A 13,602-nucleotide genomic window follows, 5' to 3' on the forward strand; every position below is an offset into this window, starting at 1 on the left:
GTTGGTACAAATGACAAGATTTCATTATTTTTTATGGTGGAGTAATATTGGAATATTATGTTTATATGCACACACACATATAACACATCTTCTTTATTTAATAATTTATCAAAGGACACTTGGGTTACTTCCATATCTTGCCTATTGTAAGTAATGCTGCAATGAACATAGCAGGGTATGTATCTTTTTGAATTAGTGTTTTCATTTTCTTCAGATAAATACCCAGAAGTGGAATTGCTAGTTGTGTGGTAGTTAGATTTTTAATTTTTTGAGGAACCTCTATGCTGTTTTCCGTAGTAGCCTCACCAATTTACATTCCTACCAACAGTGCATTTGAGTTCCCTTTTCTCAACATCCTTGCCAATACTTGTCTTTTTGATAATAGCCATTCTGACAGGTGTGAGGTATATCATTGTGGTTTTGATTTGCATTTCCCTAATGATTAGTGATGTTGAACATCTTTTTCATGTGCCTCTTGGCCATCTGTATGCCTTCTCTGCCCATTTTTTAACCAGGTTGGTTTTTTGTTTATTACTGAATTGTGTGAGTTCTTTATATATTTTGGGTATCAACCCCTTATCAGATTCATTTGCAAGTGTCTTTCCCATTCAGTAGGTTGACTTTTCCTTTTGTTAATGGTTTCCTTTGCTGTGCTAAAGCTTTCTCATTTGTTGTAGTTCTAATTGTCTATTTTTTATTTTGTTGCTCTTGCCTGAGGAGACATATCCAAAAGCATATAGGTAAGATCAATGTCAGAGAGCTTACTGCCTATATTTTCTTCTAGGAATTTTATGGTTTCAGGCCTTATATTTAAGTCTTTAATCCATTTTGAGTTGATTTTTGTACATTGTGTAGGTGGGTGGTCCAGTTACATTCTTTTGTGTGTTGCTGTCCAGTTTTCCCAACACCATTTGTTGAAGAGACTGTCTTTTCCCCATTGTGTATTGGTTTTTTTTTTTTTTTAGAGATTTTATTTATTTATTTGAGAGAGAGAGAGAGACAGAGATAGCAACAGAGATAGTGAGAGAGAGCACGACTGGGGAAGAGAGGGAGAAGCAGGCTCCCTGCTGATCATGACCTGAGCTGAAGGCAGAAGCTTAACAGACTGAGCCACCCAGCCCCTCCCTTGTACATTCTTGATTCCTTTGTCATAGATTAATTGGCCATATAAATGTGGGTTTATTTCTGGGCTCCCAATTCTATGCTATTATCTGTGGGTCTGTTTTTGTGCCAGTACCATACTGTTTTGATTACTATACCTTTGTTGTATAGTTTGAAATCAGAGAGCATAATACCTCCAGCTTTGTTCTTTCTCAAGATTGCTTTGCCTCTTGGTGGTCTTTTGTGGTTCCATATAAATTTTAGGATTATTTGTTCTAGTTCTGTGAAAAATGGCATTGGTATTATGATAGGGATTGCATTGAATGAAATGTACTTAATATGACAACGTGTTTTTTTTGTATGTCTACTAATAGACCTGAAAGTGATGTAGCACCTCATTAAAGATTAAATAATTATTAACGTCACTGAAAAAAATCTGTTAATGAAAAGTTTTATTGATTCCATGTTATTACATAAAGACAAATTGTAGTATGAGATAAAATATAATTTCAGGGATTCCACAGCCCATCTAAATCCCATTTTTGGACCTCAGATTAGAATACCCATAGTATTGTATAGAATGATTCAAAAAGAATTGAACAGTTAACAAAGATAAACATGTAGTCAAAACCTAATACTTTCCCTATGGCTGGACATTTAAAAGGTCACCCACAGTTTAGTACATATGTGATTGTTTATTACCTGATTACTGAGTAGTCCACTTTGGAAGCGTTCAATACTTTTTGAATCACCCTGGTCATTTTATCAGCTTCAGCCGAGAGGCTTTAAGTGCCAACTTGGCAGTCCTAGTTTTGGGTGCTTTTGTGCCATGAATACATATTTATAATGGCTCACTTTGCAAGTTGACTTTTATAGGTTGGATTAACGACGAACAGAGTAATTCTTTATTGGGTGATAATAATTTTACTTTAGATTTCAATGAGTGATGACGGCATTACCTCCCTACTGCAATACTCAAAATCAGATTGAAAATATGACTTCCCCCAGATCTGGAGCATCTCTTAAAGGTTAAGAATGGTCATAGTGACCATGAAATTATAAGCTACTCTACTATGGGAGAGAGTGAAGCTTCCCAAGACAATAAGTCATTATTAAAGCAGGGAGAGCCTCTAAATGGTTCCCTCATTAGACCAGCCAGTATGCAGCTGTGAAACATGCATCTGACAATGTGGTTTTCATCACTAGCCAGAGGCTATCTTCCACTTCACAGACTGTCTCATGAAACTGTCATGTTAAGTGTTTATTTTTCTGGGCAAATGTCATCTTTAAGAAATACTATTTCATTAGAGAGTTTGCTGAGAGGAAACTGACTTGGGATTTTTTTTTTTTTTAAGATTTACTTATTTGAGAGAGGGAGGGCATGTAAGAGCAGGAGGAAGGGCAGAGGGAGAGAGAGAGTCCCAGACAGATTCTGTGCTGAGTGTGGAGTCCAACATGCGGCTCGATCTCACGACCCTGATATAATGACTTGAGCCGAAACCAAGAGTCCGACACTTATCTGACTGATAAGCCAGGTGCCCCTGGCTTAGAATTTTTACCATCATCTGGAGGAAATCTGCTGCAGGTAGAGGAGGTGGGGGACCCCTAGTTCACTAGTTGAAATGCCACATGATCTGACTGCAACTATATACATGAGCTCTATCAGCCAGTATAAGTTAAAGTTGACCTTAACAGCAATACATTTATCTAGTCAGTTTAGATAATAGCTCTTTGTAAAATTTTAATTTTCTCTTATTAATAAAAACATTCATATGTTAATGTATCATTAATTTTGAAATATTTTATTCATTTTACTCTGTTGATACTTTTCTTCTTGAAGGCATCAAATAACATTGACTGATTATAAACCACATTTCCTTAATTTTTTCCTTTTTAAAACATGCAAATATTTGTTCAAAGAAGACATGTTTTAACCATGAGAGAAAGCTGACTATAAGCAATGCAATATGAAATCACCAGGGCATATGGCAAGCATTTCGCTTTACTATCCAGAGCAACAAGGATGAGAGTGATTGCAGGCAGGATTTTGTATGCTAGGGATATTCACTATCAATAATTCAATGAGTGGCAGTTTTCCTTGCCTAACACATAGATGATCCATAGTATTTGTTGACATTTTGTTTATTTGACAAATATTTGCTGAGTGCTTCACCTGTGTCAGTCATGGAGTTGGGTTGTTGGCATATACAGATCAATAAGGCAGGGCCTCTGTGTGTTGCATCTTGGGTAATCAGTGCTTCATGAAAGAGGCAGAAGATACTGTGGGAGCACAAGGGAGGTTAGGGATCAGTTCCAGCTACAGCATGGCCATGAAGTCTGAAAATGCAGATCTGTTATTTCATCCTATAATGTAACATAATACCAACAAAACTATTATGTATTTGCCTCTGTTTCTGGAGTTGGTGGCCAGCTATAGGACCGTCAGGAAAGACTTTATAAGAAAAGATACTTGATTTGGGTCTCGAATGTCAGAAGAAATTCACCAGGTTTGGAGAAAGGGCCTGGGAATACATTCCCAGTTGAAGGAAATGTTTGTTTGGAGAGCTACAAGTGATCTTGCTTAGGTGGGATGTAGAATGGAGTGAGATAGGGGCGCCTGGGTGGCTCAGTCATTAAGCGTCTGGCTTCGGCTCAGGGCATTATCCCAGAGATTGAGCCCTGCATCAGGCTCCTCCACTGGGAGCCTGCTTCTTCCTCTCCTACTCCCCCTGCTGTGTTCCCTCTCTCACTGGCTGTCTTTCTAAAAAAAAAGAAAAAAAAAATGAAGCGAGATAGATGTGTAGGAGCCAGGTATCAGAAGTTTTGTAAACCGTGTTAAAGTGTATGGATTTTGTACTACAGGTAATCAGGAGCCAGTGAAGGGTTATGAGCCAGGCAGTAACATGGTCGTTCAGTCAAAAAGTGTTCATGGAGTGCCTACTTTTCAGGCCAGTGCTAGATGCTGAGCTACAAAAATGAATTAGATGCAAGTAACTAAAGCCTGGTAAAGAAAAATATAGAGAAGTTGGTGCAATGCAAGCCATAGATTTTCTGTAATCATAATCACAGCATTATTATGTTGATGGGTATTTACTATGTGCCTGGCATGTGCTAAGTGCTAACATGTCTTATTTAATTTTCCCAACAATTCTAAAAGCACTATTGATCGGTACCACTTTATAGAAGAGGAAACTGAAGCACAGAGATTCAGTAACTTGCATCTGGTAAAGGATAGAGCCAGAGCTCAAATCCTAACAGTCTGACTTCAGAAAATGCACTTTTTACCACCTCGGAGGGGACAGTCCATTCTGCAGAGACAAAGGTGCGATTTGGAAAGTCTACATGGAGATAGTGATGGGATTTATCTTAAGAAAGATCACTTTCTAAAAAAGATTTTATTTATTTATTTGATAGAGAGAGAAAGAGAGAGCACAAGCATGGGGAGAGGTAGGCAGAGGGAGAGGGAGAAGCAGAGTCTCTGCTGAGCAGGGAGTCGGCTGCAGGACTTGATCACAAGACCCCGGGATCAGGACCTGAGCCGAAGGCAGACGCTGAACGGATTGAGCCACCCAGGCTCCCCAAGGAAGATCACTCTTAACTAGGAATGGCAAAGAGGGAGAAAGAAAAGGGTACTGGGGAAAAAAGCCCAGAAAACACTCTCATACAATAATAGTGCGAGTGAAGGAAAGGAAATTCTCCAAATAAAGAGTGTTAACAGGGTGTCCTTGGACAGACTTCTGTGGAGGCGGCATGAAGTGGGCAGTGGCACGATGTTGGTACAGTCTATGTACAAAACAGCAGATGACAGGAGTGAGGATTTCAAAGACATTTTCTTTCTTGGAACATACGGAACTTTTAAGGGTTGTAGGGGAATAGTTGAGGGATTATTTTTATTCAACTCACTTTTAAACACATATAAGAATGTTAGAAATTGCCAAATGCTACCATCATTTTAAAGAGATTGTGAGATATAACAATATCAGTTGGGGTCCTTTCAGCCCCAAGTCACAGAAATCTCTAGTTAAAATTGACTTAAATACTAAGTACTTTTTAAATCTCACATAATGAGTGGTCTAGAGGTGGTAGGTGATGCTACTTGGTAATTGAGTGTCTCAGAAATCTCATCCAGTTTCTGTAATCCTTCTGTCTTGCAATTCCTGGTATGTTAGCTTTGTTTACTGTCACTGGTCTCAAGTGACAATATCCAGAGAAAGAGAAGACCACCTCTTTGTTTGTATTTCTCTTGGGAAAAGAGAAGTCTTCCGTGCAAACCCCTCAACTCTTAACACCTCATTGGTTAGAATTATGTTGTGTATCCAAGACTAAACCAACCATTCATAAGAGGAATCAATCATAGGATCACTCATGACCCAGTGCCTGGAGCTGGGGCTAGGTCTATCCTTCCCTGAAGCACAGCCATTCAAAGGGGGTTGGAAATCTGGACAAAATTGGGGCTTTGTGAATGAGAAGGGAAGATTGGGTAGATTTGAGGTAGGCAATCAATGGTGTCTGTTTCAAATGAACTACAAAAGCCTTTCTTAAATGGAATGACAAAATAATTATTAAATGTGTCTTAATAAAATTTTCAGTCTTTTAGCAATGTGTTCAATAGCCAATTTTCTCTTAATGAAAGAATTATAATTTTAGAACTACCTAATATAAATATTTCAATGCGATAAACCTGGTACGGTCAGTTCAGTTTGGTTTAGGTTTTTAAACTAACTCTTCAGAATTGTTTTCACTGGGATGGTTCACAGTACATATCACTGATGATGAATGAAATTTGGCAGTTCACTCATTCTCCATAGTTTAGAAAAATGTTAAAATGCTGACATGCCTCCGAAGTGTTGGAGAATCTGTTCCTACTTCCTACTGCCTTTCATCTGAGAGTAAGATAGGCTCTGCAAGTCCCGTTTGCAACTGCCTGCACAGCTTCCTGGGTCTCCAAGAAACAATCACTCAAGGAAACAGGAGAGTGCCAAGAAGAAACTATCAGTTACTCCGGCTTGCAAGAAATAGAAACTGACTAAGCCTAAACCTAGACCTAACTTAAGCCTAAAGAAAGGGTTTATTTTAAAAGTTCAGGGATGATCCCAGAACCCAAATTCAGCAGAGTCTTAGGAAGTTCTGCTCTCTGAAAGTAGAAGCACATCAGGAACTGGGCAGTTTCATCTCCTGTCCCTGCTTCTCTCTACAGTGCTGTTTGGTGCTTTTCTCTCTGCACACTGACTTTGTTGTTTTTTCAAGTCTGTGGTGGGCAGATAATAGCTAATTTATATTCTTTGATATCACATCCCCTCTGCTCAAAAGACTAGTCCAGACTCTGAATGTCTCTACATTCTAACTCTGAATTTCTCAGGAGAGAGAATCTAATTTACAAATGAGGAAGCTGTGGCTTAGATTGAGTATCTTGCACAAGATAACGGAGCTAGTAAGTGATAAATAAGGCCTTTTTTTTTTTAAAGATTTTATTTATTTATTTGACAGAAAGAGAGAGACAGCCAGCGAGAGAGGGAACACAAGCAGGAGATGTGGGAGAGGAAGAAGCAGGCTCCCAGTGGAGCAGGGAGCCCGATGCGGGGCTCGATCCTAGGACTCTGGGATCACGCCCTGAGCCGAAGGCAGACACTTAATGACTGAGCCACCCAGGCGCCCCTAAATAAGGCCTTTTGACTCTAGGTCTTTCTGGATCTAAAACCTGGTGACCTTCCAACAAAATATGTGACCACCAATTAGAGTTTCAAGAGCAGTGCTGGATGCCTTGTTGATTCAGTCTAGTCTTGTCCTTGCTGATAAGTCTGATTTGGGGGCTTGGTACAGTTCTTTCTCTTACCCCCTCTATCAGCTTCTAGCCAAAAGATCTAAGGTCTTCCCTTGCTGACTGATATCTACTATTCCATCATGAGGAGAGTCATCTTTTTTCTTTGGCTTACCACATGGAGTATCATCATTACAGAATACTTGGCAGGTTACAAACACTATATAATGATCTCATTTTATTTTTACAACAATCCAATGTCATAATAGGCAGCATACTCCCATTTAGACATAAGGAAATGGAGGTTCACAAGAGCAAAGTAATTTGCTCCAGAAGAGAGGACTGACCTCCCTGGGAAGCCTGTGGACTAGTTGCTTAGGGGTAGATGAAGGATCTCATTGGTCACATCCCTGGGTAACATAAATGTGTCACTTCCAAGGGGGGCAGGACAGCCACAGGCCACTTGGTGCTGAATTCTTGATAGATTGGGAACTTTGTGAGGACAGATACTATTCTCACTCATCTCTTTGTTCTCAGGTTCTAGCATAGTATTTTGTGCATAGCAGACACTTGATGAATGTTTGTTGAAGGAGTATGGGACTTCTTAAAATGATAACTATCCAATATTGGAATTATCTGCCTTGAAAGTTGGGTGATTCTTAGCACTGCCAGAGTTTAAGAAAAGATGGATAAATATCTGCTTCCTAATATTAAAGGCTAACATTTATTGAGTGCTTACAATGTGTTGGGCACTGGGCTAAGTGCTATACATAGTAATATTTCATGTATTCCTCATTACAAGTCAATGCAATAGGCTCTCTTATTATTCTCATTGAAACCAAGGCACAGAGAGGTGAAGTGATTTGCTTAAGAATCCATTGCAAGTAGCCAAGATTTGAATCCTGGTAGACTGAGTTAAAGATTAGGATCTCAGTTGTGTTGCCAAAGCATTTCCTAGATGAGACAGGAATTTGAAGTAGATGACCTCAAGTCTTTTTTTGACTTCAAGATTCTCTGGTTGCTTGGCCAGAACATTGGTGCTACCGGAGAAAGTGGGGAAGAAGAACTGGCTGTAGGTTTTAGGATAGAGGGGTCAGCACAGAACAAATTGATTTTGATTAGGTTTGGTATGAAGTATCAGAGGATATCCAAATGAAAGAGTCCAATGATAGCTCTTTCTTCAAAGAAAGGAAAATCCGTATGTATGCTGTTTTCGTGAAAAGCACTTTCAATACAACATGTGATAAGGATTACTGTCTGGCTGTGTATATTACAGTATTTATGGCTTCCAATCCTCTTCTAACATAGCCTTATACTGTATTGATAAAACCACAACTTTGTGAGATAAGCAACATTCTCTTTTTAGAAGACATTTGACAACCTTGTTGTTTTTTATTTTTCAGAAATTTCATTAGAGAAAGTTTATGGAATTCCAAAACCAATAACCACAAAGAAATATCTCCTACATAACAAAAAGAAAAAAGGCAAACAAAATATATTTGAAGGCTTAGGAGTTTTGTTTTTTTTTTTTAAAGATTTTATTTATTTATTTGACAGAGATAGAGACAGCCAGTGAGAGAGGGAACACAGGCAGGGGGAGTGGGAGAGGAAGAAGCAGGCTCATAGCGGAGGAGCCTGATGTGGGGCTCGATCCCATAACGCCGGGATCACGCCCTGAGCTGAAGGCAGACGATTAACCGCTGTGCCACCCAGGCACCCCTCCAATTAAGTGTTCTTATCTCTCTCTCTCTCTCTCTCTCTCACACTCACACACACACACACACACACACACACACACACACACACGGTAGGAGGAAATTTTTGGAGGTGATGGATATGTTTATGGCATTGATTGTGGTGATGGTTCCACTGGTGTATTCTTATTTCTAAACTCATCAGGTTGTATCCATCAAACAAGTACAGCTTTTGGTATGTCAAACATACTGCAATAAAGTGGAAAAAAGAGAAAAAAAACCTACAAAAGCACCAGCGGCGGAGGGGACTTCCTATAATTGTTAGTGTCATCCTTTCCCCCCCACCTTAAGGAAACTGCTCCGATAGAGAGGAAATCCACCCCCTCACTGAACTGAACAATTACTGTCTACCAGGGCCACTGTGTACAGATGGACAGGTTGTTTCCTGATGAAGGGAGTGAGGGGGCTGAATTCCAGCTCATTACCACCCAACAAGCCGGGTGCCCTGGCCTCTCTTTCTAATTTGCACAAATGTGCTACATGTAATGCTCAGGTGCTTGTAAAGCTCTGGTGTCTGATTCATATTAATGATCTTGGGCTTTGCCCACTCTGCGTCTGATGGGGAAACGGTAATCAAAAATTACGATACACATAATTAATGCTATTCTAGGGAAGGCACTATAGGAACATGGAAGAGAGACATTTAAACCTGATGGGGTGGGGGAGGGAGGCCCAGGATCTGTGACTTAAAGGATGAGGGGAGATGGTAGAGAAGGATGTTCCAGGCAGAGGAGTGACATTCAGTTATTTATCCAGTTATTCATTCAGTAAACATGAATATCTACTAAGAGCCAATACTGAAGATCCAGCAGTGAAGAAAACGAAATCTCTTTTCTCATCATTCTCACCTTGTAGGAGGGCCAAGAGAAAATAATGACTGAACCTGAGAAACGTTAGGTGGTGGGATGTGCTTTAGGAGAATAACGTACGTGGGGTGGTGGTAAGTGGGGTGAGGGGACCACATCAGAATGGAGAGTAGGGCAGGCCTCCTCAAGGAGGTATCATTTGAGCAGAGATCTGAATGGCAATTGTGGAAGTTCAGGGGCGAGGTAGGGCTGTTACAAAAGTCTCAAGGGGGGAATGAACTTTGTATTCTGAGGCAGCAAAGGAGACACTTAGGCAAAGTGTAGTGGGTGAGAAGAGGAGCAGGAGAGGTAGCCAGGCACCAAGCCTGTGTGAGGCCTGGAAGCTTGAGCATGAAGAGCTCGAAGACCTGCCAGGAGTTCCATATGGCAGAAGGGAAGAGCTTTTGGCTAGGAGCTGATAGAGGGGATAAGAGGAAGAACTTCTAACAACACTCTCCCTTCCCTTCTGCCATAAGACTGTGTTGTTAGGTGATGAGAGGTGAGTTGGGAGAGACGCGCAGGAACTAGGTTATGATAAGTCTCAGCTGGATCTGGGAGACATTTAATTTTGCTTAATGCTATGTGAAGAATCCCAAGGAAGCCATGACTAAAGTCTTTCAAAGACAGGCTTTTATGTTTATGCCTTCAAATGAGGTTTGAATATCGTCTTATTTGTGTTGTTCTTGAACCATATTTCTCAAAAAAAAAAAAAAAAAGATCCCATGAGAGCTTAGAACTCTTCTCAGGTGTGCCCACAAATTCAGATTAATGTACAATTTATTTTTGCAGCAATGAGTATATTTATCATAATAGTGTTATCTGTTAGATAGAATGTTAAACTGAGTAGGTTGTATTTTATCGGAGGAGTTAACATCTTTCTACTACTAAGAGGTGAGAGGCAGCACATAATGTTAAGTTGGTAACAAATATGTGATATTTATTAGAGCATGGGAAAACTTTGTCTCATAGTACATGGAGGAGACACTGCTAGCTGCCTACCCAACATCCATGATCTCCTCCTTACTCTTCTTGACAGAACCTCAGATTTGATTGTCAATAAGCCCAGCTGAAAATACTTGTTTTCTAGATTCCCTTTTGGTCAGTGATCATTGTGTGACAAAAGTCTGGCCAGTGAGATCTAGGCAGAAGTCACTGGAGAAGATATTCTTTCCTGAATAAAAAGGCAAATCCTGACTAGGAAAAAGCCCTAGTGTCCTGTTCCCCTTTCCTCCTGCTATTGTAGTCATTTTGTGACTCAGTGTTGTTGGGAGTCTTGTAATTTCTTTAAATATGTTGTAAAGCCAACATGTTGAGTTAAGGACCACTGTCTTATGAGGACTATGACTAAATCTTTCTGGCACTTGTACTGATCTGATGTAACTATAAACATAAAGATATATTAAGATGATTTTATCAAAAGTACCTCTCAGAGTTCATAATTTGAGATATCTTCCACGTATGTCATATTTCTCTCTGTTCTTTTTTCAACGATTTCTCTTTTACTCCAGAGTAGTTCTGACAGAACTTAAATTGAGAATAAACTCAGTAAAACAAAAATAATTTCATTAATCCTAATTCTCATGTTTTTATTATGTTCAGTTAGCTACTGTATAGTACATCATTAGTTTTTGATGTAGTGTTCAGTGATTCATTAGTGCCCTCCTTAATACCCATCACCCAGCTACCCCATCCCCTCACTCCTCTCCCCTCTCCCCTCTGAAACCCTCAGATTGTTTCCCGGAGTCCATAGTCTCTCATGGTTGGTCTCCCTCTCTGATTTTCCCCCTTCAGTTTTCCCTCCCTTCCACTATGGTCCTCCATGCATTCCTTATGTTCCACATATGAGTGAAACCATATGATCATTGTCTTTCTCTGCTTGATTTATTTCACTTAGCATAATCCCCTCCAGTTCATCCATGTCGATGCAAATGGTGGGCATTCATCCTTTCTGATGGCTGAGTAATATTCCACCTTATATATGTACCACATCTTCTTATCCACTCATCTGTTGAAGGGCATCTCAGCACTTTCCACAGTTTGGCTATTGTGGACATTGCTGCTATGAAAATTGGGGTGCATGTGCCCCTTCTTTTCATTACCTCTGTATCTTCGGGGTAAATACCTAGTAGTGCAATTGCTGGGTCGTAGGGTAGCTCTATTTTTAATATCTTTGAGATACTACCTTACACCAGTTAAAATGGCAAAAATTAACAGAACAGGAAACAACAGATGCTGGTGAGGATATGGAGAAAGGGCAATCCTCTTACACTGTTGGTGGGAAAGCAAGTTGGTACAGCCACTCTGGAAAACAGTATGGAGGTTCCTCAAGATGTTTCTCTCTGTTTTTGAACTAGAGAAATATAGTCAACAATTATTTCTTAAATGTTAATTTAACATATACTGACTATCTATAATTACAAAGATAACACTTTTTTAATGTACCATGAGGAATAGAGATGATGAGACCAAGGTTCTTGTTCTTGGAGCCAACAATTTTATTAGATGACAGATTTAAAACACGTATGCATATCATGTGGTAGGCCGTGGCTGGGCCTGCCCCATAAAAGCCTCTAAGTGGACATGAACATGGATGCAGATAAAGGAATGTGCCCCCAAATGCAAGCAAAGCACACATTCATAGCCTGGAACCTGGATATGCAGCCTGTATGGATGGCAATGGGCTCACACTGTAGCAAAAGTATTGCCTTATGTGTAGTATTAGTTATTTCTGGATGATGGAGAGCCTGGTGTTATAAAAGGTATGGAGTTCTGTGCTCCTCCAACCTGGGGTCATCTCACTCAATGTGGGCCAAGGTTGCTGCTAGACTTCAGATGTGTAGTCATATGGAGGGATGATGGAAGGAAATCAGTGGGAGCTGTGTCCACCAACCTGCATCCTTATCTGGATTACATGCTCTGTGCAGCTTACTTGCTGTTTCAGGATTAATCAAAGTAAAAGCCACCCTGAAATATGGCCCCTTGGAGAGCATCTTTGAATGGGCTGTGTGACTTGTAGGGATGTAGTAAGTGGCGACAGAGCATTACAAAGAGTCCTAAGAGTTGTGAGGAGGAAGAAACAATTCTGGTTAAGGCTTCATGAAGGAGGTAGCATTTGAGCTAGATCTTGAAAGATGGGATAAATTTTTGTAAGGTGAAGGTAGGAGGAAGGGCATTACAAGAACATGGAACAACGTGAGTGATAAAATGGAGGTAGGAGAGCAGGGCTGTGTCCTGGAAATGATAAGCAGTCAGTCCAGTGTGGCTTAAGAATGGGATGTTTATGGGGAAGCAGTGAGAGATGGAGCTGGAAAGGGAGTCCAAGCCAGGCTATGAGGGTTGGCATTGATCATTGGTAATGGAAACAAGGAATGTTTTTGACGAACTATTAAAGTAGTGAATTAGTAAAATAGGGAATCATAAATAAACCTGGCAGCATTATCATGCATGAAACCTTGGTGACAAGACTGGAAGATCCCTTAAAGTGTCCAGGTTTGAACTGAGGCTATGTGTAACTAGAGGATAGGACATGAATTTTGAGTTTTATTGTAAAACTGATCGTTTTGGGAGGCACTAAAGAGAGCGGGGAACCATGTATGAAGTTGAGTTTTTGAAATTTGAACATATGGGAGAATAGTAGTACTGTGAACACACAAAGGGCACAGGAAAGGGAAACAGTTCGTTTTAGCAATATTGGATTGAGGTGCTGGTGGCACATTCAGGTGGAAATGTGCTACAGGCCTCTGAAAATAAGAGAAGGAGCCCAGGAGAGAGGTGGAGTAGGGGATGAGTCACTTACACTGAGGTGAGTCAGTGAGTTTGGGCTATCATAAGCATAATACATGAACCTAATGACAGGTCCTAAATATATAACTAATGTAACAAGGAAGACATATCTAAGAGCGCCTTGGAAAATAAAAAACACTGCGATATTGGTATTTATAGTTTATTTTGTTTTATCAGCTGTTAAATTCTCAGAAACCAACTCTTATCCCAGATTGACCTCTTAACTGGCAGGTAAAATTGTCAAAGGACTCACTCATTCTTGCGTAGAAATGTGATTCCTGTGACACTGAATCGCCAGATCTTTCTAGTCTATAATAGGAGAAATACACGAACTACAGGACTAAGATTAGGGGAGCACATA

The sequence above is a fragment of the Ursus arctos genome, unplaced genomic scaffold, assembly GCF_023065955.2.
Source record: "Ursus arctos isolate Adak ecotype North America unplaced genomic scaffold, UrsArc2.0 scaffold_3, whole genome shotgun sequence".
Classification (NCBI taxonomy): domain Eukaryota; kingdom Metazoa; phylum Chordata; class Mammalia; order Carnivora; family Ursidae; genus Ursus; species Ursus arctos.